Source organism: Rhinatrema bivittatum, chromosome 4, assembly GCF_901001135.1.
Source record: "Rhinatrema bivittatum chromosome 4, aRhiBiv1.1, whole genome shotgun sequence".
Taxonomy (NCBI): domain Eukaryota; kingdom Metazoa; phylum Chordata; class Amphibia; order Gymnophiona; family Rhinatrematidae; genus Rhinatrema; species Rhinatrema bivittatum.
Genome location: NC_042618.1, coordinates 448097072 through 448121080, shown reverse-complemented (window position 1 = coordinate 448121080; position 24009 = coordinate 448097072). Strand labels below are relative to the sequence as shown.

At 42.1% G+C, this 24009-nt stretch overlaps 1 long non-coding RNA gene across 1 annotated transcript in view; it reads left to right on the top strand.

Annotated features, from left to right (window-relative positions):
• Positions 1 to 22144, top strand: part of LOC115089575 — an 87080-nt gene extending 64936 nt beyond the window's left edge. Inside the window, exon 4 of the long non-coding RNA XR_003856175.1 lies at positions 21934 to 22144. This is a non-coding gene — a long non-coding RNA (uncharacterized LOC115089575). The remainder of the gene's footprint in view (positions 1 to 21933) is intronic.
• Positions 22145 to 24009: the final 1865 nt, after the last annotated feature.

Genomic DNA, 24009 nt, shown 5'->3' with positions numbered 1-24009 from the left:
GTAACTATATTCCAATCTGGCTTTCGAGTACCATGTCTCTGTGACAGCCATTATATCCAAGTACTTCCATGACTCCCTCTGAGTCTAGATCCAGGACTTTAATTTCCATATAGGAACATTAATGCACATAGTTTTCCAGAAGTTGTCCTTTTTTCCCCCATGTTTATACAAGTGATTAATAGTTTACTTAGCTTTCACTTACCTTAGGGCTTTGTTTTCGTCCTAGTTTAAAGCCCTCCTTAGTAGTTTTGCCTGTCTGTGCTGGAAGACTCTGTACCCCTTCTTTGACAGGTAGACCCCACTGCTGCTCAGCAGTCCTTGATTCATCATCCCATGATCCAGGAAGCTGAAATACTCATCAGCTCCATCTATGCAGCAATTCATTCATCTCCCAAATGTGAGCTTCCCTGCCTGGGCCTTTATTCTTGATTGGAATAATGGATGAGAATACTACCTATGCACCTATCTGCTTTACCCTATCTCCTAGAGCCATGAAGTCACTTTTGATATGATCTGTGTGGTACTTAGCAGTATCATGTATATCAGTATAAATGATAGGGATATGCATTCCTTTCAAATGAATGCGAAAAAATGCAATGAATAAGTCCAATTTGTTTCATTCAGGCAAAAATTAATGCCCCCACCCCGAATGAAAGGAACCTTATTTGTTGCATTTGTTTTAAATGAATGCATCTAAGCCCAAGGACAGGGCCTCACCTAGAGCACAACTGAGGTCCAAAGAAGGGGCCACAGCCTACGCCTGAGCACAGCGCCAGCACCTCAGCCTAGGCCCAAGCAGATGCCGGGGCCTTGGCCGAGATCCCAGAGAAATTAAAACGAACTTACCTGATCCATCAGGGATCCAATGAAGGCTGGGTACCAAGGCCTAGGCCTCAGCCAGGGCCTTGGCCCAGGCCCAACATCATGGCCCAGCCCAGAGGCCATGTCCTGATGCTGGGCCTCGACAAAGACGTAGGCCCGATGTCAGGACCTGGCCCAGAGGCTGGGTCCTGACTCCTGGGCCTTAGCCAAGGCCCAGGATAAAGTCTCAGCATTCTGTAGGCTGAGGCCATGGTAGGTTGCTGCAATCTCAGCTTTGGCCTCCGTAAGGCTGACAACTTGATCTAGGCCAGAGCTCAGTCCCTGGTTCAATGCCACAGCCTGGTCCCTGATTCTGGGACCTCTGTGTAGACCAGGTCCAACACCAGGGTCCATCCTAGAAGCCAGGTCCTGGTGCCTGGGAGCCCAGGCCTCGGAGCTCCTCTTCTGCATATTCTTTCTTTAGCTCTTCCATTGTCAACTGATGCTGTCCGCTGGGGTTGTGCCAGAGTTAATTAACTCTGGCACATTCACCCCAGCAGACAGCACCATTTTGATGTACCGCATTGGGCCTGGATCCAGATTGAGGCCCTGGCATCGGAACCCAGTCTCCAGGCCAAGCTGCAGCATCAGGCCCAGACTCCTGCCTAAGCCGAGGCCCAGTTCTTGGAACCTTAGCTTCTGGGCCAAGGCCCCTGGCATCAGTCTCCCAACCTGGTTGCGGCATCGGGTCTGGGCCCGGGCCTTGGCCAAGGTCCAGGCATTGGGACCCAGCCTCTGGGCTGGCCTCGGCATTGGTCCTGGGTCTGGGCCGAGGCCTTGGTGTCAGGACCCAGCTTCCAGACAATCTACCATTGCCTCAGCCTATGCAAGACTGAGGCTTCAGCCATGGCATTAGTCCTGGGCCTGGGGTCTGGCCTGGGCTGAAGCCTCTTCCTTATGTAGGCCGAGGCCAAAGTTGTGGCAACCTACTGCATCCTTGGCCTGGACCTAGGCCTCGCAGGCAGATCCCCACTGGACTGGGTAATTGGGAACCAGGGGAATACTGGCCCCGGCATTTTTCTGGGTGGGTGGTAGGAATGAGTGGTGGGGCCAGGAGGCCCCATTTTTGGTTTTTTCTTTGTTTTGGGGGTTTTCTTTTTTTTTTTTTTTTTTTTTAATGTTTGATTTGTTTTTTTCACATCAATGAAACAAATCAAACATTCCAAAAAAACCGAAATTAATGTGAAAAAAAAACCCTCCCAAAAACAAACCAAAAAATGAAAACACATTTTTATCTCTGTACACCCCTAATAAATGATTGAGAGAATGGAGTAATAAGTGAGGCTGCGAAATTTGCAGATGATACCAAATTATATAGAATAGTTAAAACACAAACTGATTGTTTAAAGCTGCAGAAGGATCTAGAAAGAATGGAAACTTAGCCATCCAAATGACAAATGTAAGTTAATATAGAGAAGTGCAAACATACACATTGGGAGAATAACTCCACACTACCATAAATACTGCTGAGATCCTCAGAGGGCCTTGCAACAACTGTGGATCATATCCTGAACCCACTGGCACAGTACGCAGCAGAGTCCAAAAACCAAACATATGTTAAGGATAATATGGAAAGGCATCAATGGCAAATTGGGTGCAACCATACCTGGAGTACTGCATGCAGTTTGGGTCATCCCATCTCGAAAAGGGTGTGGTGGAGTTTGAGAAGGTACAGAGAAGGACAACCAGAATGTGAGAGAACTGGGACATCTCTCATACAAAGAAAGCCTGCTAAAGTTAGGGGGGGAGGGTTTAGCATGAAAAGGAGAATAGTTATGGGAAACATGTTAGAGATCTACAAGATCATGAGTGGAACAGCAAGCGATTGTTCACCCTGTCCAGGTATGCTAGGACCAAAGGGCACCCAATGAAATCATATGTTAGCAGTTTCATGATAAACCACAAGAAAATATTTTTTTTCAGTCAGCAAGTAGTTAAATTGTGGAATCTGCTGCCATGGGAAGTAGTCACAGCAAGCAGCATAGCAGAGTTCAAGAAGGATTTGCTTGCATTCCTGGAAGAGAAGGACAAACATATTGGAGATTGGGTGGTGGCCAAATTATTACACAATTATTACACAATTATATCTACAGTGGGGGCCTCTTAAAAGGCCCCTGCGCGCGCCGAGCCTATTTTGCATAGGCTCGGCGGCGCACGCAAGCCCCGGGATGCGCGTAAGTCCCGGGGCTTTGCAAAGGGGGCGTGTCGGGTGGGCGGCGCGAATTTCGGGGCAGGGCAGGAGGCACAAGCAGTGCTGCCTGTATCTCCCATGACTGGGAAGGAGGGGTGTCCAGGTGCCTGGGGAAGGTCTTAACTAAGTGGGGAGTATGGATTGACTAAGGGGGTTCCAGTTGACTTGAGGGGGGGGGGTCTGGTTGACTAAGGAGGGTATCCAGGTGCCTGAGGGATCCGGTTGACTAAGGGGTCTGTGGGGGGGGGGCCTAAATGCTTAACAGGGTGGGATTGGGAAGAAGGAGAGCCGTCGGCATGTGACTGTTTATCTTTTTTATTTGTACTTTTACTCATAAGGTTTGCCTTTAGAGAGCAGGGACCTCACAAGACCCCTGGGAGAGTTTCACATGTTGGGAGGCTTGGATCAGGCTTCTATGGCCCTTTAAATGACAGCCCCAGGAGCATCGGGAAGGTGTTAGACTCCTGATGCTCCCGGGGAAAGTTAAGCTAAATTCCAGAGTTGCAGCTAATTTTCAATAATAATGTGCCTTGCGATTTTTCAGGCAAGCCTCGATATTTTATTTACATGAAATTGCCTGCTGATGAGCTGTTTTGCAAATCATTTTCATGCAAAGCAACTCGTTACCATTTTGGTGATATTTGGTGTTAAATAATGCTCAATATTAAAATACCACCTGTTATTGCTACTGCAACATGCAGTAAATGCCTAATATGGCTTAGTAAACGATTCTCTTAAATTGTAAGCCCTCTGGGGATAGCAAAAATGCCTACAGTACCTGAATTTAATCAGCTTTGAAGTGTCACGAAAAGTGGAATATAGGTAAATAAAAAATATTAATTAGTAATTATTACTACAGATGTTAGCCAGACAAAACTTTCTGAATACTTACCTCATGGTTATTAGTTTAGACAATAGGGTTTTCACATTCTAGTAACATCAGTGACCTATACAGAAGCTAGACAACGATGATTATTTGCTGTCTCCTCTGTCAAGAGCCATAAAATAGGCTTTCGTAGATTAGACCTGGTGCTTGGTATATAACTTTATCCTTGCAACTTTATCAAGTTTCACTTCTATCTTTCTCAGCAGCTTCTACTTCCTCTTCTTTATCTCTAAACTACTTAAGCGTCAGCATATTGTCTTCCGGTAGGACTTTCTGTGGCTTTTATTCTTAACCTCAGACTTCTCTCTCACTTAACTCCTAGTGCTTGTGTCATATCCTGACTGTTTCTTATTTAATCAGTAAAACAAATTTTGGTTTCAATAATAAACATAGCAGCTTTTAGTTCTAACATGAGTAACACCCAAAACCTTAAATGCCTAAATCTTGTTCTTTGCTGCTTTTGATAGCCATGTACTCCATTTTGTTTTAATGATGAATTAAGTTTGACTTGCAAAGTTAGTGCCGACTTCCCCTCTCCATGTAATAATTTGTCTTCTTCCTCTTATACCAACCATCCACAACATATTCAGCTTAGATAAAAGCACAGTCCCCAACGAATGGATACCAGCAAAGCTGAAAGAATCAGCTGAAAGAGGTACCTGAGTAGTAAAATGACTCCCCATTGCAGTTAAAGTCCAGTGGCACTGGCTTCCAAGCCAATGGACAAGGACATGTAACATCACATTTTCAAAAAGCTTTTCTGTAGGAGAGAGGGAGGATAAGATAGAGACACTTATGTATCTCTGAGGTAAAAAATAATACACAAGAAGAAACATTTTCAGTGAAAAGGAAGTTTTGGAGCAAGAGGTCATGTTAGGGGGCTCCAATGTGTTGGACTCAGGAGTAACTTTAGAAAATATTTCTTTGGGCCTACCCGGTTGCCTCCGTGGCAGTGCTGCACGCTCCCCTGCGGAGTGCCTGGTTCTTGACTCTCGTCTCCCATAGTTGGCCAAGGCTGGGGATGCTGAGGATAGGGGGTGCGTGGGGATGGGGCAGGCTTATAATCACTGCCAGATTTAAGGATTCTGGAAGGAGCTCTGGTGCATGGCCCCCAGCTAAGGACTATCGCTGAAATGACTGAACTAAAGTAGGTTGGAAGAAGGGAAAAAATAGGGAAAGAAAATCCTAGTGTAGTTGCAAATAAAAGCTCATGGAGTCAAATCCAAGCCCTCGTGTAGCATGAAGCCCAAAGGAGAAGGAAACTGACTGGTCAAAATATATATATATATATATTCTGTATTTATAGACAGCTTCCCAAGGGCAAAAACATGAATGGAACTTAAGAGGCATAGGGTAAGCACGACGATCCTTCATTACAAAAAATGTGAAGGGAAAATCAGGGATCAACTGGGGGCCTTTGGAAATGCAGCAAGAAGTAAATCGAGCAGGCTTGATGGCCATAGGGTGTTTATTTGCTGTCATCTGCTATGTTTCCATGTTAATGTACAATAAATACGAGATATTTCTTCTGTTTACAAAATAACTGTGAGTTCATCTCAGAAAAAAAAACCATAAAGAAGGTGATATTGCTATTGTAGTAAATCCTAGTTTTACATGTGCTTTTAACAGGTTACAGTACTTTGTAGGCTTTTCGCATTTGAATGTGGGTAGAGATTATTATCCCTCCCACATGAAAGCACTTCACAAACAGACTTCAAGAGCATTGTTGAAGAAAAGAAAAAAAAAAAGTTCTGTGTGCAGCCTTTTCCTGTTCTCCGTGTGAGTTGCGGTGAATTTATGCATGAATCATTAAGAAAATGTCAGTCACCTTCCAGCTTGTAGGAGCTGAGTGTGGAAATCATGTGTGGGTGTGCAGATTTACTTTCTGTGTCAAGGAATATCTGCTCAACTAGTAAGTTTGCCAATATTCTTATCTTTAAACATTCAAGAAAACTGGCCTGCTCTATCAAATCAATGGTTTCTGTTTACTGGGTACCAGCTGATCAACAAAATGTCACAGTTGTAAAAACTTCCTATCTCCTATCCACACGACCAGCTCTCATCTTTAAATCAGTCCAATAAGATCAGTTAAATATCTTTTTTTTACCTTTTGCCAAAACATTTGATAGAAAAAGTATGACATTTCTAGGCCAATTGAAATAGTTTTGTCTTAAAGGTTGGTTGTGTGTGTAGCAGAGAGACAAAAGTAACTTAATAACAGTATATATTCCAATAAAAGAACATATCTCTTAAATATAATATCTTAGGATATACTATCTGACAAGGGTCATTTGGCACACCCAGGTGCACGTGCCTATACTACTCTGTAGGCATCTTCCAGCTGTCAACTGTTCAAGCTTGAATGCTTTCATTGTTCTAGCTGAAGTCATCCCCATTCCTTGCCCTTATCAACCAACACAGTTCCACTTTGCTGTCAGCTTACCTGTGGAGATAGTGGAGACAAGTAAGGTATTGAAATTGAAAAGAGCACGAGACAAGCACAGAGGATTTTCTGAGGAACTATAAAGCTGAGAAGGAGATGTGGAGGGGCAGACTGGATGGTCTTCAATCATTGCTGTCATTTATACGCTTTCATGTTTCTGTCTTAATCTTATGTCAGCAAATAACCCACCACACACTTCCTTCGCAACAAATATAGGCAACAGAATAATCAGGAATGAATTTGTAAATAATAAACACACCTTGATCATCATTTGAGAGACCAACTTAATCCAAAAGACTGCTGAACATCATGCATTTCTAACTTGCAGTCAATCTGTTCTAAACATGGCTCTCAAGCATTCACATTCTTTTAGGAATTTTTCATTACAATAACGATTGCAAGCCCCAATAGTAGAACATTGTACATTCAGATCATAAACTTTTGAGGATTTAAAATGGACTGTCATGGAACACATCCCTCCTCAACAGAGAGGGGGTGATAGAGAAGCAACATTGCACTATCGTGAACAGTATTGGATCTTTAGTCTCTGTGCTCTGCAACCTAATTAGTTAAATGGAAAAGTTTATAGCATGAAATTTGAATAAGAGGATGTTAAGGGTCACTCTTTGAATGACATCATATTCTAGAATTCTGATTGGCTGAAATTGTTGACTGGCAGTTTAAAAGGTTCCATTCTGTGCATAGGCTTATTTCCGGTAAGCAATTGATGCAAGTGACCCCTGAAGCAAATGTTGATTCGAAACACGGATACCGTGTCATGGAGTAAGGATTTTATTGTATTGCCAATGCAAAGCTATAGAATCACAGTTATAAGAAGTAATTTTTATTGCAATAACAAATTCCAAAAAGAATGTGAATGCATTAAACCAATGATTAGAACAATATTCACTACAACTTAGAAATGCATGACATTCAGCAGTTTTTTGAATTATGATGGTCTCTCAAATAATGATCAAGGCGTATTAATTATTTACAAAAAGGAGGAATTGCTATTCATTCCTGATTATTCCACTGCCTATTAAGGTCATTCATCATGGTGAATTAACACCATAATCAATGCTTTATTGTTCATTATGCAAGGCACGAACGCAAATATTTTGGAGGGGCAGGATCAGGGAGGAGTTTGGGTAGGATTTAGTTAAATGAGGGGCAATATTGCAGTTTTAATGCCAGAAATAACTACACCTTTTTTCCTGGTGTTAGGCTGTGCAATATGCCTGAAATGGCCATAATGCAATGAGAGAGAGCTCTAGGGATGGACTTACTGTGTACACCTATTTATATCTCTATACCAGGGTCATCTTATAGGTCAAAGTGAGGTGTCGGTGGTGGTTTAGGGGCCAATTTTGCATGTTGAGTGAGATGTACGAACAGCACAGTACACCTTGGTGAAGCTTTGATGTCATTTGGAGTAAGGAAAGTCTCACAATGATGAAATTTTATACTATGTTATTTCACACTAGCTTGATGGTACCCTGTTATAGAGTCCATCAAGCTAGGACATAGTAGAAATTTCATCTTTTTGAGACTTTCCTCACTTTAAATTATGTCAAAGCTTCACCAAGGTGTACTGTGCTGTTCGTACATCTCACTCAACATGTAAAACTGGCCCCTAAACCCTAAACCACCACCAGCACCTCACCTCGATCTATTAGATGGCCCTCCTATAGAAATGTAAATACTTCACTACTATGAGAGCCTTATAGATAGCCTCTCTCTCTCCTTAGTGTGCTAGGTTTACCATCCTATATGATACTAGTGATACAAAGCAGTAAGTTATCACATGGTGTGGTAATTCAAAAATTTCCATAAACACACCCCTTTTGCAGGCCGATACAGTACAGTGTCTTCCGGCACTGGGAAAGTGCACAGAAAAGCAGTAAAAACTGCTTTTCTGTGCACCCTCCGACTTAATATCATGGCGATATTCAGTCGGAGGTCCCAAAGAGTAAAAAAAGTTAAAAAAAAAAGAAAAAAAATTTAAAAAGAATCCTTACAGAGGCGTTGCACGCAGCTTGCCAACTCCCACCCTTAACAGCTGACAGCAACATAGTCTGCTAAAGAGATCTGAGGCAGGCTCAGGGCAAGTAAAATAAGGGAGAAGAAAAGTGATTTCTTTTGATTTTCTCAGTGTCTTCACTGGTGACACACCCCCCTGTGATGTCAGCATTCTTTAATTTAAAAAAGAATCCTCACAGAGGCATCACACGCCGAAGGGGCGCAACAAAGGGGCTTACCCCTTTGTGCACCCCTTCGTACAACTCGCAGTACAAGATTTAATAATTGATCATCATCAATATTTTGTTTAAGTTTTCTTTTGCCATATTTATTTTATTGTTATTGAAGTATTTTAATAATTTATTTGATAGTAGTTTGCTCATATTTCCCTTGCTCACATTATTACCTCACTATTGAATATATTTAATTATTACTTTATAACTAATGCATAATAATATGTTTGTTTCCTCATTTAATCCCCTTTATATACTCTGCCTTCCCTTCCATAGAGTATCACCGTATTACAAATTAATTCCAGTCACCCTATTTACAACCAATGTCTTTCACGTTAACAGGTGCAACACAATAAATTTTCAAAAACTTTTCCCAGAAGGCTTATTCCTGTCCCCATTTCTCAGAATTTGCAAGTTGCCAGCTTCTCTGTCCTCTCCCTCCTTCTCCTAAATATTCATTCCATAACCAAAAAAATTCCCATTATTAATGACCTTTTAACTGATCAACACCCAGATATCATTTGCTTCACAGAATCTTGGTTAAAAAACTCAGATATCCCCCTAGTTTATCAACTATCAACTAATATTTATAATATTTTCTCAATTCCTAGACCAAAAAAAAAAGGGTGGTGGATTCTTATTTTTATCTGCTAAAAAATTTAAATTTATGATGGTCCCAATCAACTCCTTATTACCCATTGAAATAAGCTTATTTAAATCTAAATCTCTGCAAATTTTATTGGTCTATGCTCCTCCAGACTGGCTTACTAAAACTCCAGATGCTCTGATTAAAACCATTTCTTCATCCATTAATTCCAATTTCCCTACAATTATATTAGGCGATTTTAATCTTCACATGGATAAATCTTCTCTGTCACCTTTAGCAGAACTTTTCCTTAACACCCTAATGGCTATGGGCTTTAAACAATTAGTCAAATCCCCAACTCAAAAATCAGGACATATTTTAGATCTTATATTTAACAATAACAAAATATCTCTCATCTCTCCCCCCTTCTACCACCTCTATTCCTTGGTCTGATCATAAATTAATTAAAACTAAATTACAAGTAGACTACTCTTATCTCCATTCTCACAATAAGGTTAAACACATTAAATTTATCTAATCTTGTTCTAGTGATATCCTAGAAAAAACTCTTCCAGAGGCTCTTAAAGAATTAAATATTTCAGATACCTTATCTGCAGTAAATTCCTGGCTTAAAATTAATACAGAAACAGCTAAAATTATTTGCCCTACCATTTTAAAAGAAATAAAAACTTCAATAAAACATAAATCACCATGGTTTAATATCGATTTAAAAAATAAAAAACGTCTGTTAAAGCATGCTGAGAAAGCTTGGAGAAAAAATCCCACAAGTCAACTACATGATAGATACAAAATTCTACTTTACATCTATTCTACAGACATTAATACGGCCAAAAGAAATTATTATTCTAAAAGAATACACGAATATCAATTTAATCCAAAACTTCTTTTTGATTATGTATCCAAACTGACCCTCCCTATTAATTACGACCCATATAATAATAAACCTTCAATATCTTGTCATGAATTTGCTAACTATCTTAAAGACAAAATATCGAAGCTTGCCCCAATAAATTCTCCTTGTAATTCTGATTTGTCTTCACCTTCATCTTCAATTACTCCAATTTGGTCTCAATTGGAGGCCATTGCCTCTTCTGAAGTGGAATCCATTCTCCATAAAATTAATCCAGCAGCACACCCATTAGATCCTATTCCTATAAAATCCCTAAAGCTAATTCCTGTCTAGCTAGACCCATCACAGATATTGTCAAACTTTCTCTCGTACAAGGTTTCCTCCCAAATTCTCTTAAGTGTGCAGTTGTTAAACCAATTCTAAAAAAGCCTCATTTAGATCCATCAATTTTAGCTAATTACAGACCCATTTCAATTTTACCTTTCCTTAGTAAAATTATAGAAAAAGTAGTTAATTTACAACTTACGGAATTCTTAGAAAATAATAATACTTTACTACCGGCCCAACATGGCTTCAAGAAAAGACATAGAACTGAAACACTTTTAGCTACTCTGGTTGATAAAATCCATCATGGTTTCGACAACAGAACCTCTTTTATCTTGATTCTCTTAGACATCTCTGCTGCATTTGATTCAGTCAACCATAAGTTACTACTCCATAGATTAGTAGAGATTGGTATAAATGGTAATGTACTGAAATGGTTTCAGTCTTTTCTTTCTAATCGTTCCTTCAAGGTATCATACAACAACAATACTTCGGATCTCTCACCTCTCTCACTAGGTGTCCCTCAAGGTTCATCCCTTTCTCCTACACTTTTCAACATTTACATGCTTCCCCAATCGGGCTCCCACACCGGCCGCCGGCCTTCCGAACCCAGATTAACTTACCTGCTAGTTCGAGTGCACGCTCCTCGATCCGGCCTAGTCCAACGTGATCTGCCCTGATCCTCCAGCCGGGCCTCGAGCCCCCACCCCTTCCAGACTCGCCGCACCGAGATACGCCGCACAGGGGTGGCGTCATCACGCAGAGACCCGCCGGATTTAAAAATACCCCTGCCCTCCCGGGCGTCGCGCGTCGAAGGAGCGCGACAAAGGGGCCTGCCCCTTTGAGCGCCCCTTCGAGCAGCCCCTTCAGACAGCCCAGAAGGTAATCGATGTGTCTCCCATCATGCTCGGACATCTCTAAGCATTACCAAGGGTTTTGTTTGTCTTTCCATTTCTTGTTGTCACGCACCGTTTTCTCGGAATGGACAGTGAAGCTCCCGGATGACCAGCCCAAGCAACACCAGGCTAAACAGAAATACCCTCCCGTATTGATGGATCCTTCCTCTAAATGTTTGACGGTTTTCACCAGCTTCTCACATGACTATGATAATAGCTGGGTTCGTCCATTATCCTCCTAACAGCAAGTAACCTAAATTGTTATTTTGAAACCGATGCGAACCCTCACAAGTCACCTAACCCTTCCCTATGTGTATAGAAACGTACGCTGTAACTTACCATATTCTATCTGTACTTTATTCTTTCAGAAAACGCTAACCGCAACCTGCCACTATTGTACCCAGTCTACCGCCTCACATCTCCTCCTTATCAGACCAACTGAAAGGAGCTTGAATCTTAACCGCTACCCACCGCACAAGCACCCTCTACCCATCCAACGACCCACCTCCCTCCTCTTGAAATGTGTCTCCCCACTATACCCATCATACACTACCCCATGCGAAGGATTGTCCACCCAACACACACTCACACCCTCACACAACATAAATCTCTAGTGCCCATCATGATCACACCCCTCACGCAATTACTGGGTCTGGCCACCCTAGCCATCACCCTCTGCAACGCCCAATCAATCATAAAGAAAGCACCAATCCTACAAGACCTACTCACAGACACCAGCCCTGATATCTGTGCCATTACTGAATCATGGCTAAAGAACTCAGACCAGGTCTTCATCAACCAACTCCCAACACAGACATACGACATCTTCTCCATCCCCAGGCCCAAAAATAAAAGAGGAGGTGGCATTCTCCTTGCCGCCAAGAAACACCTGAACCTCAAACTACAGACCAATTCCCCCTCCCCCCCGAGACTCGAGATTGGGCTCTTTAAATCTAAAACCCTGCAGGTCTGCCTCATCTACGCCCCTCCTGGCATTCTGGAACAGGACCCCTCCCCCCTCATTGAATACATTACTAACAATATAAAGTCTGACACCCCAGCAGTAATACTCGGAGATTTCAACCTCCACGTAGACATCCACCCCCTCACCACATCTTGCGAAACCCTACTTGTCTCTCTCAAAGCCCTGGGCTTTAAACAGCTCATCACCAATCCCACACACAAAGCTGGGCACACACTCAACCTCCTTTTTGTTAATACCAGCATCTCTACACCCCATGCACCAATCTCCACACCCATCCCCTGGTCCGACCATTGCCTCATCAATGCCCAGCTCAACATCAACATCAACATAAATGCCTCCAACACCAAATCACATAAAAAGACAATTTCCTACCGTAAACCATGCTCCTCAGAAGAACTCTCCCAAGCCTTCAATAATGTAAGTGAAAACCTCGACCTCACCAATCCAGATAATGCTCTCCTGTCATGGGATAAGCTTAATGCGGACATAGCCAATAACATCTGCCCCACCATCCACAAAGTAATAAACCCCAACCAAACAGAAAGAAAACCATGGTACACCTGTGAACTCAAAAAATTAAAACAAGACCTTAGAGCCAAAGAACGCTCCTGGCGTAAACAACCCACCCCCACACTCAAAACAGCCTACAAACACACCCTACACCTATACCGACAAGCAACACTCCACGCCAAACGTGACTTCTATGCAGCAAAAATTCACAGCTACAAATTCAACCCTACCGCTCTATTCTCCTATGTAGCAGAACTCACAAAGTCCACCACTCCTTCCCCCCAGGAAGATAATAGCATAGAGAAATGCAATAAACTAGCAGATCACTTTAAAAACAAAATCACCAACATTCTCAATCGTCTCCCCCCTAATCCCACTCACATCGACCTCCCACCCGCCACCAACAACATTAACCTCGCCTCCCTTGATCCCACCACTACGATGGAAGTCAACTCCATCTTAAAAAAGATGCGGCCAGCCACCCACATCGCTGACAACATCCCATCTAAACTCCTCCTCACTATCCCTTCTGTCATAGCAAGACCGTTAGCGGATATCATAAACTGCTCCCTTACCTTCGGGACGGTTCCCGACCCGCTTAAACTCGCCATCGTAAAGCCCCTACTAAAGAAGCCCACCCTCGACCAAAATGATCCCGCAAACTACAGGCCCATCTCCAACCTACCTTTTATTTCTAAAATCCTGGAGAAAGTGGTCAACACACAACTTACCGACTTCCTAGAAGATAACAATATCCTCCACCCCGCCCAGTACGGCTTTCGCAAAAACCGAAGCACGGAAACGCTCCTACTTGCAATAACAGACACCATCCTAAAAGGCATGGACCACGGCCAATCCTACATTCTAGCCCTCTTAGATAGCAGTTTTCGATACGGTGAACCACAAAATCTTAATATCACGCTTAGCAGAGATAGGCATCTCTAACACAGCCCTATCATGGTTCTCCTCTTACCTTGACCACAGAAAGTATTTAGTCAAACTTGATAAATCCGAATCCACACACATTCCTCTTTCACAAGGCGTACCCCAGGGCTCCTCCCTTTCCTCCACCCTCTTTAACATCTATCTACTCCCTCTTTGCCACCTATTATCTAAACTGGGACTAAAATTCTTCTTGTACGCTGACGACGTACAAATACTTATCCCCATCCAAAAATCCCTCAACGAAACCCTGCACTTCTGGGAGACATGCCTTGCATCTATCAACACCCTCCTTTCCAACCTACACCTTGCACTCAATACTTCAAAAACCGAAATCCTTATTATTACTAATCAACCCAGCCTATCCATCCACCAAATGCAACAAAACACTTCACAAAATCTCACACTTCCGCCCACTGTCAGAGATCTAGGAGTCTCCTTAGATACACAACTAAGCTTCAAATCCCACATCAAATCGCTCCTAAAAGGGGGCTTCTATAAACTCCAAACCCTCAAAAAACTTAAGCCTCTCCTCCACGCACATGACTTCCGTACTGTTATGCAAACCACTATACTATCAAAACTTGACTATTGCAACTCACTGCTAATAGGCCTTCCAGCTTCCACAATCAAACCCCTCCAAATCTTACAAAACGCCATGGCTCGCATCCTTACAAACTCAAGAAAGACTGATCATATCTCTCCCATACTACAAAACCTCCACTGGCTCCCAATCACCTATCGCTCTCAATACAAAACACTCACTATCATACATAACACGCTATACAAAAATAACTCCCCCTGGATCGAAGATATGCCACACTTCCACCAGGCCAACCGCCCTACCAGAAACTCCCTTGCTGGCACCCTCCACACCCCTTCACTCAAAATTGCTCACCTCACAAACACCAGAGTGAGAGCCTTCTCCATCGCCGGCCCCACCCTCTGGAACTCCCTCCCCACCGAGCTCCGACTAGAACCATCACTTAATCAATTCAAAAAAGGAATCAAGACCTGGTTATTTAAACAGGCCTATCCCAACGCCTCTCAATCCTAGCATGTGACTTCTCCTCAACACTCATTATTTCCCCCTCCCCTATACAGTTTCCCCCCCCCCCCCCCTCTCCTTCACCACCCTCCATCCAATTTATGGCTTCCGATATTCAGTCACCATCTCTCCTTCCCATCGCCACCCCCTGCTCCCTTGTACAGTTCCAACCCCACCCCGCCTCCCTTGTGCGCTTTATCCCCTTCCCCCCACCCTATTCCCCACACTGTCACCTCTTGTATATAATTAATTATGTCTAACTTGGTTAACCATATGTAATCTCATTTAATAACTGTGGCGCCCGTTGGCTCTACAGTAAAGTTAATTTACCTTTTAACTATCTATCCTTCCTCCACCTATCATTGTAATTTCCTTTCTCAGTTGTCTGTAAACCGACATGATATTTTTTACGAATGCCGGTATATAAAAGTTATAAATAAATAAATAAATAAATAAATAATGCTTCCATTATGTCACTATCTTAATAAATTAGGCCTCTCATACTTCCTTTATGTAGTTGATGTCCATATTTCGTTACCTATTAAAGATAACATCAACAGTACATTGTCACAATGGGAACTATATCTATTTGATATTAACAATATCTTATCTCAAATGGCACTATAACTCAATCATAACAAAACAGAGTTTCTTCTTCTCTCCAAGAAGTTATCACCACCACCTATAGATCCATCAGTATCCCCTAATTATAGAATATCCATGTCAGTTAGGGACCTTGGAATTACCTTAGATAAAAAACTTAATTTCAAAGTTCACATCAAAAATCTAATTAAAGAAGGTTTTTATAAACTTCAAATTCTGAGAAAACTGAAGCCTTTACTGCATCCCCCAGACTTTTGAACAGTATTGCAATCCTTAATTTTTGCAAAATTGGACTATTGCAACTCCATCTTAATAGGATTGCCTGCTTCCACAATTAAACCTCTTCAACTGCTTCAAAATGCTGCCGCTAGATCCTTATCAAATTGTACAAAATGTGAACACATCACTCCAATCTTACACCAATTACATTGGCTTCCCATCACTTTTAGATCGCAGTATAAGATAATTATGCTTATTCACAAAGCGTTATACAATGATTACTCATCTTGGTTACAGAAACCACTATATCAATGTATTTCTACTAGAAAGCTTCATTCAACAGACACTGGGTTACTCACTATTCCCACCAGCAAAAGAATTCTCAAAACAGCTACTATAAACCCCTTCTATAATTGGTCCTACTCTATGGAACTCCCTACCATCGCCACTAAGGACCGACCCTTCTACACCTACCTTTAGAAAAAACCTCAAAACATGGCTTTTTATCAAAGCTTTCCCCCAACAAATACAATAGACTACATCTCCTTATCTATGGTTTTTTCCTTTTATTTTTGTGATATATTGAAATTTGTGTGACAATGATAGGTTATTGCTTTATATAGATCTATATTTAATCTATAGGTTTCGTTTTTTTTACGATGTTTCTTAGTTCCATACATTATGTTTTTTAACTGTTTTACTGTATTATATCCTCAATAGTATTTGATGACAATATGTTTCAATGTAAACCGATGTGATAGTTTGAATTGAATGTCGGTATAAAAAAAGCAAATAAAAACTGCTTTTCTGTGCACCCTCCGACTTAATATCATGGCGATATTAAGTTGGAGGTTCCGAAGAGTAAAAAAAGTTAAAAGAAAAAAAAATTGGAAGTCGGCCGGCGGCTATCGGGTCGAAAACCGGATGCTCAATTTTGCCGGCGTCTGGTTTCCGAGCCCATGGCTGTCAGCGGGCACGAAAACCGACACCGGCAAAATTGAGCGTCGGCTGTCAAACCCGCTGACAGCCGCCGCTCCTGTCAAAAAGGAGGCGCTAGGGAGGCGCTAGTTTCCCTAGCACCTCCTTTTTCCCATTTCTACCGCCGGGCCTCATTTAAATACTGTATCACGAGTGGCCTGTGCGCACACAGGGAGAGCAGGTGTTCGCCCGCTCTCCCGCGGACTTTACTGAATCGGCTTGTTAGTTATTAACACTTTTTGATGAATCTAGACGTATATTTGTTGTGAAGGAAGTGTGTGATGGGTTGTCTGCTGAGATATTTGTAATTCCTACCAATACACATTTAATAATTAGTGACTCTATCTTAATCTTGTCAAACCAGAATATTACTCCTCTTCAACCTGCAGCTCATGCTATAAATATTGCTAATTCTCCTCAATAATATCTAAGAATGCATTAAAATATTGTCTGTTCTTCCTGAGAACTTGACACCTGTATTACTGTTCTGTGCAAGTTGGCTTTGTCTTCTCCCCTCTACTTTTCCACATGATCAACCACATAGGTTTCTATACCTAGTGCACATGGAGTGCAATATTTTTGTTTAAAACAGTTTTATGTGCAAAAATGGCTTTGAAAATTACCCCCCCCCCATGCCTAATTTTACATTTTTTCTTTTTTGCATTGAAACACAATTTGCAAGTCTGTGACCATTATTCCACTATCTTCAGGTCCCCTTTCATTCTAGGTGGAGAGAACATTGCACCAATCTCATCTTTAGGTGAGTTTCCTCTCTCCGAAGGTCATCAAATCTTCACAAAAGACCACCTTTCTTTTCGTACACCTCACATTCAATGTCAAAGTGGCCCCTAACCCCCTACACTAATACCTAAACCTCACCTCGAGTTACTAGGTGGACCTCCCAAAGGGATATAAATACCTATCTAGGGAGAAGGCATCATGGCTAGTCTCTCTCTCTCTCTCTCTCTCTCTCTCTCTCCCAGGACCAAATGCGATACTTATCGCAATTTGATAAATCCAGGCCTCAGTTTATTAGCAAACAAAGGGCAGGCTAAATACCAGGATGTGATGACATCACTCGGAGGGGACGCCCCCGAGGTTCCCGCCATGTCGTGGATGGTGTGCGTGCACACTCTAGGAGGCCCTTAGGAAAATCATGGCGAACACTGTCACCGTTGCCAATCCAGGGATGCCAGAGAGAGTGGCATGAAGATGCGGCAGCAGCCATTTTCCCAAGGCTTAGAAAGGTGAGGCACAGAGGTCAAAGCCATCTGAGACCGACGGACGCAACATAAGGTCACTAATAAGGAGATAAACTTATGTTGAGAATCAACCAACTCTTTTGTTTGGCGCCCCATGACCCAATACCCTTTCATCTTTTACCATATCAAGGGAAGAGATTACCACTCTCATCAGAATGTCTTCCAGTCCAGCTCTTTAATTTATCAACAAATGTCACCATGAGAGGCATCTCCCCAACATCCACCAGTGTGAGAAGTATGAATTCCATGACTTGAATCAAATGGAGGTATCCTGGCTGGCAGTACAATAAGTTACTGTCTGAACAATAGAGTTAATTCTAATGTCCTCTTTGATAAGCCTTCCATAACTGGTAATTTATACTAATAATCAATGTTCCCTCTAAGCTGTGTGTGTGCACAGCTGTGCATAATTTTTCTGGAAACCGCGCACAACCTTTCTACCCCCCGTGCAGTAAGACCAGCAGAGCTGTGGTGGAGCTAATCTCAGATGAGACCCCCAAAGCTCCAGGTGCCCTGCAGTATTAAAAACTCGTGAGAGTAGCACTTTCTTTATGGTGATCTCGCAATGCACGAGATCAGCATGAAGGAAGTGCTTGCCCTGCAAATTTTTTATATTGCAGGGCCTACACAGAGAAAGTAGCAGAACAGGCTTCAGTACCAGTAACAGCAATTGGCTTCTCCCCAACAGCCATGCAGCGCAGTGAGAGATGCTCCCAGAAAAAGAAAAAGGGGGCCTTCCTTAAGTATGTGCATGTGTGAATGAATGGGTGCTTGCCTGGGGGTCTGTGGGAGCTAGCCTGGGTATATGTGTGAAAGAATGAATGGGAGCTTGCCGTGGGGGGGGGGGGGGTGAGGTAGCCAGTGAGAGTGAGTGCATGTGTAGGTGTGAGAGAGAGACAACATGTGTGTTGTGTGAGAGAGCATGTGAGAGTGAGAGTTGTGTGTGAGAGACCACATGTGAGAGTAAGAGCCTGTGTGTGGGAGAGTGAGACAGCATGTGAAAGAACAGTACTTATGAGAGAGAGATACCATGTGAAAGTAAGAGCAATGTATAAGCCACACAATGTGAAAGTGGGAGCCAGTATGTGTGTGAGAGTATTTGAGAGAGAGACAGCATGTGAGACAGCATGTGAGAATGTGTTTGAGGGAGGAAGAGAAGAAAGGTAGAGAGAGAAGAAACAGAGAAAAAAAAAAAAGAAATCCTGTAAAAGGAATTGGGAAAAGACCGAGAAAGAGAACGTGGGAAAAAAAAAAGCATGGGACCAACCAATTAGAGAAATAAGATCAGACAACAAAGGTAAAAAAAATTATTTTGAATTTTTAGTGATTGGAATAAGTTATTTTTGGGAATGTGCATTACATATTTATATTTTGTTTTCTTCAGTATTCCACTGTTCAGAGTCTGGTTTCTTGGGCTTTCCATGTTATTTTTGTTTGCCAGTTTCTGTTTCTAATTTGTAGTCCCTTATTCCATACTGGATAAAGATCTGTCTTGTTCTGCATGTATGAGGTGTAGTATGTCTACTGGCATGTAGTTTTTCTGTGGGGCTTTGGAATAGTAGGTAGTGTATTAGTGTTCTAGGGCATGGTATAATATTTGCATTGCTGCTGTGTTATAGATAAGGCTGCTGCTGTTCGAGTCCTGAGATAGTGCTGGTATGGTTTGGCAAGGTTCTAGGTGTCTTTTTTTTTTTTTTTTTGCAGGGGTTTGTGTTACTTCTCAGAGTGTTTGGCTTTTCAGATACTGAAATGAGTGTGTGTGGAAGAGGAGGAGTATTGCATGAATGTGCATGTGTGTGAGAGTCTGGGGAGTGAATGAGAGGCATGAGAGTGAGTGTCTGTGCATTTGTGAGAATGAGTGTGTATATGTGAGAAAATGTATGAGAGTGAATATGCAAGTGTGAGTATGTAAGAAAGTTTATGTGCATGCTGCTCCAGTGTTCCCTCTAAGGATTGGGTTGCTGTGAGCATAAAATTGATAGGCATTTTGCATCTAAGAAAGTAGTGCTCACAAGGTAATGAAACCAAAAATCTTTGCACACAGCAACCCAATTCTTAGAGGGAACATTGCTGATAATGCATTCAAACTAGAAAGTATCTAAACCTAAATTTGTTTTCAAACAAGTCCTTTCATTTCATTGGTTCAACACCAGCATCTTAATCAGTGAGTTGTTATGGGTGTGGTTGAACTTCTGTATTTGTAGCTAAATGTTTGCACTGGAGGAAAAAAAACTTGGTCTGTATTCATATTGTATCTTTAAAGAAATGGTAACTTTAATACATCCTAATCTCTTGCAATACCATTTAGTTTTGTGTTTTGGGTTTTTTTTTCCTTTTTTTATCTTGCCAAGTAATATTTCTTTGCATGAGTCATAGCCCATCCAAATGCTTAAAAGCAAGGCAGTTTGAATTCATCAGAGCCCTTTCACAGCATTTGTTCAGATCACCTACTTCTCTTCCCCAGGTTTCGGATCCTACCCACACCTCCTCCTTTCCCAGCCCCCATGGATACATTCCTTAGAACCTTCACTAAGCCCCCACACGAGCTAAAGTCACCACTTGTGAATCCTACAGGATTTGTCACACTGTCTTTCCGTGAAAGCTGCTACAGTCAGGCTGTGACAAAAGGCAACTCATGTGATGCCATTAGTAGGACATAATGTAATAGAACAGTCTTGGGTAATAACTGTGAGTCTACAACTCATGAAAGATTATTGTAAGCTAATGGTAGGCAAAAAGAATTGAAAAAAGATGCTAATGCACCTTGTGTGATCTAATTTTTATACAGCTCTAAAGAATTCTGTTTCCATTTCTTGTCCTCTCTCAGGACTTATGAGACATATTTCAGGGCTGATCAATGCAAGACCTAGCATGAATCAGTTTTCAAACTAGTGTTTCCAAAATAATTAGAATCTATGAGGTCCATATTTGGAAGAATTTAGCTGGCTAAGGGCCTTATTTTCCAAACGTATCGCACGCGGTAAGGGACGTTTCGCACGTGATACCAAAATGGGGGCGGAGTCGGCCCCGGAAGAGGAGGAGTCGGGACGTCACCGGGGCCGACTCCGCGATGATGGCGTGCACAGCGAAAAGGTAAGTGCCTTTTCGCTGCCTATTTTGCTACCAATAGCTACACCTCCTATGGTGGTGCTATTTGGTGTGAAACCGACAGCGATCGCACCGCGACGGTGCGATCGCTGCCGGCTAGCGCAGGCCCTCCCCCCGTTTCGGCCCCCTACCCCTCATCTTCTAAAGTATCGCAGGCCTGCGATACTTTAGAAAATGAGGCCCTAAATGAATATTTGGGCATTTATCTGTCTAAATTCTAGCTGGAAAACGTTTTATCCAGCCGAAATTTGGCCAGATAAGTTGAGGCATTCTGGAAGTGGAACTGAGAAGAGCTGAGTTAGCCAGCTAAGGGGATATTTTCTAAGCGTTTATTGTGTGCGTTAGGGCCTTTTATGGTGGCGCTATTCGTGCGAAAGGCTGCAGCCGGCCGATCGCACCGCTGTGGTGCGAACGGCAGCGGCCTTTCGCAGGCCCGCCCCCTTGTTTGTTGGTTTCATCATTCTGTGAAGAATGATGAATCCAGCCCTAAGTTATCTGGCTAATTCTGATATTCAGAATTGCAAGCAAGAGAAATGGACTGCATTGTAGATTTCAGGCAAAGAAATATATTTCCTTGCTAAGTTTACTGTTCCTATGAATCCCATTTAGCCCCTTCCTGTTCAATGTAATTTCCTCCTGCTGTTATACTGTAAACCGATATGATGTTGCTACGAATATCGGTATAGAAAAGTTTATAAATAAATAAAATCATTTCATACCAGGCTTCTAGCTCTAGGAGACAATGTATCTAAATAGGGAATCCATATCTGAAGAAGATTTAGGAGTACATTTTTTAGCACCAAACTTTTCCATGAGCGCTAAATTAAACAATGCATTCCTCCAATACGTAATATTTTTATTATTATATTATATGATGACATCATCCTCCAATGAAACAAAATAGTCTTTTTCCCCAACAAAAAAAGACCAAACATTTTCTAACCCATAACTTTTGATATTTCTTACAGATTTGGAAAGAAGAAAAATTCTTCAAACAAAATCAAATCAGGATTACAAGGAGGAAGAAAACTCATACCTTTGGCTATAAATTGTAAAACCTGTTGCCAAAATCTTTGGGTTATAGAACAAATACAAAAAATATGTCCCAAAGAGCCCGCTGACTGAGAACACTTAATGCACAGGTCATCTACAGCCAATTTAACTAAAAAAAAACATTTTCTAACAAAAATTGATATTGTTTCCCTCAAAAAAATATTAAGAGAAATGGAATTGATCCTGGAAAAACATTTGGTATACTGAAGAAGGGAAAGTGTAAGCAGGGCATCCAATTTCCAAAACTTTAATAAAGTCTGAAAGTCAAACGAGTCTGTCTTTTGTAATATTTTATAAATAGCTGATAGAGTAGGACAATCTGGATCAGATTGCTGTAAGTCTTGCCTTCCACTGTTCCTCAAAGCTTCCTGATTTAAAGAAAGGATGTAATGTCGAACTTGAAGATACCCTCATCTCTCAGAGAATGACAAATTGTAAATGTTGCACAGATCTGAGAAAGATAAGTTATTGTCAGAGTCGAATAATTGAGAAACTGTTATCAATCCTTTTGCAGACCAGTCCCGAAAAAGCTTCTGTGTCGCACTTGGAACAAAATCCAGATTACTAAGGAATAGTAAGTAAGGGGAACATTTGTGGGAAACACTCAAAAAAAAACCAAAACAACCCAAAGCCATCTCAACGTTTTCAAAATCACTTTAACTAGAACACTAGACTAGATGCACTATAATGAGACAGGGAACATAAAAAAGATATACTGCATATCTTGGGGAAATACAAGAGAGTAAATCTATTTCAATGGAACGTGGTTATAATAACTCATAGGCATTAATCAGTCTCCTAAGAGGCGGATTTTAAAAGGGATACACACGTAAATCCTCAGGATTTATGCGCGTAACCGCTCCTGCTCGCGCCGAGCCTATTTTGTTTAGGCCCGTTGACGCGCGCAAAGCCCCGGGACGTGTGTATATGTCCTGGGGCTTTGTGAAAGGGGCGGGGGGCAGGAGTGGGGTGTGGGCGGGGGCGGGACCGAGGCCTCCGGCACAGTGGCCATTTGCTGCTGTGCAGGGGGATCGCGCACCGGCAGCCGGCCAGTGCACACAAGATACGCCTACTTACAAAATAAAGGTAGGGGGAATTTAGGTAGGGCTGGGGGGCGAGTTAGATAGGGGAAGGGAGGAGAAGGTGGGGGGGTGGAAGGAAAGTTCCCTCTGAGGCCACTCCTATTTCGCAGCGGCCTCGGAGGGAACGGGAAAAGCCATCAGGGCTCCCCGTGGGCTCGGCGCGCACAAGGTGCACAAGTGTGCACCCCCCTTGCACGCGCCGACCCCGGATTTTATAACATGCGTGCGGCTGCGCACGCATGTTATAAAATCGGGCTTACATTTGTGTGCGCTGGGTAGCGTGCACAAATGTAGGCCGCGCGTAGGTTTTAAAATCTGTCTCTAAATGAAGAAGTGTAGCTGCTCTATTATAAAATTTTAAATTAGGCAGGCCTAAAACTCTCTTGACCCAAGGTTTCAACAAAATTCTCAAGCTTATACGTGCCTTACCTACAGGCCACAAACATTTTCTGAGCATCCCAAACAATTCCTTCTCTATGATACAAAAAATAATAAATGGGCAAAAAAGAAAAAGCATACATCCATTTTGGAAGCAAAATCATTTAAAGTAAGTTAATTTGGCCTAATAACAATGTAGGGTATTGTTTAAAAGTCCAACTCAGAGCCCCATAGTGACGATCTAGTTTTATGCAGCGATACCTCAAAATTAACAGCAGCCAAGCGTGAAATATCCCTGGTTATTATCATTCCCAAATACTTAAATTGATCTCCTGCCCATTTTAATGGACTGTGTAGGACCAGGCCTGGCCTGGTCACAACTAACAGTAGAAGTCTGTTACACCACTTACTGCTGAGTCTAGAGCATATTAGCCGTTCAGCAGTCCACAGACGTCGTCACACTCATGCGCATCACCAATGGCATGCAACCATGAAAGTATGCAAATGTGTGCAGTCATGTTGGTAGCACAG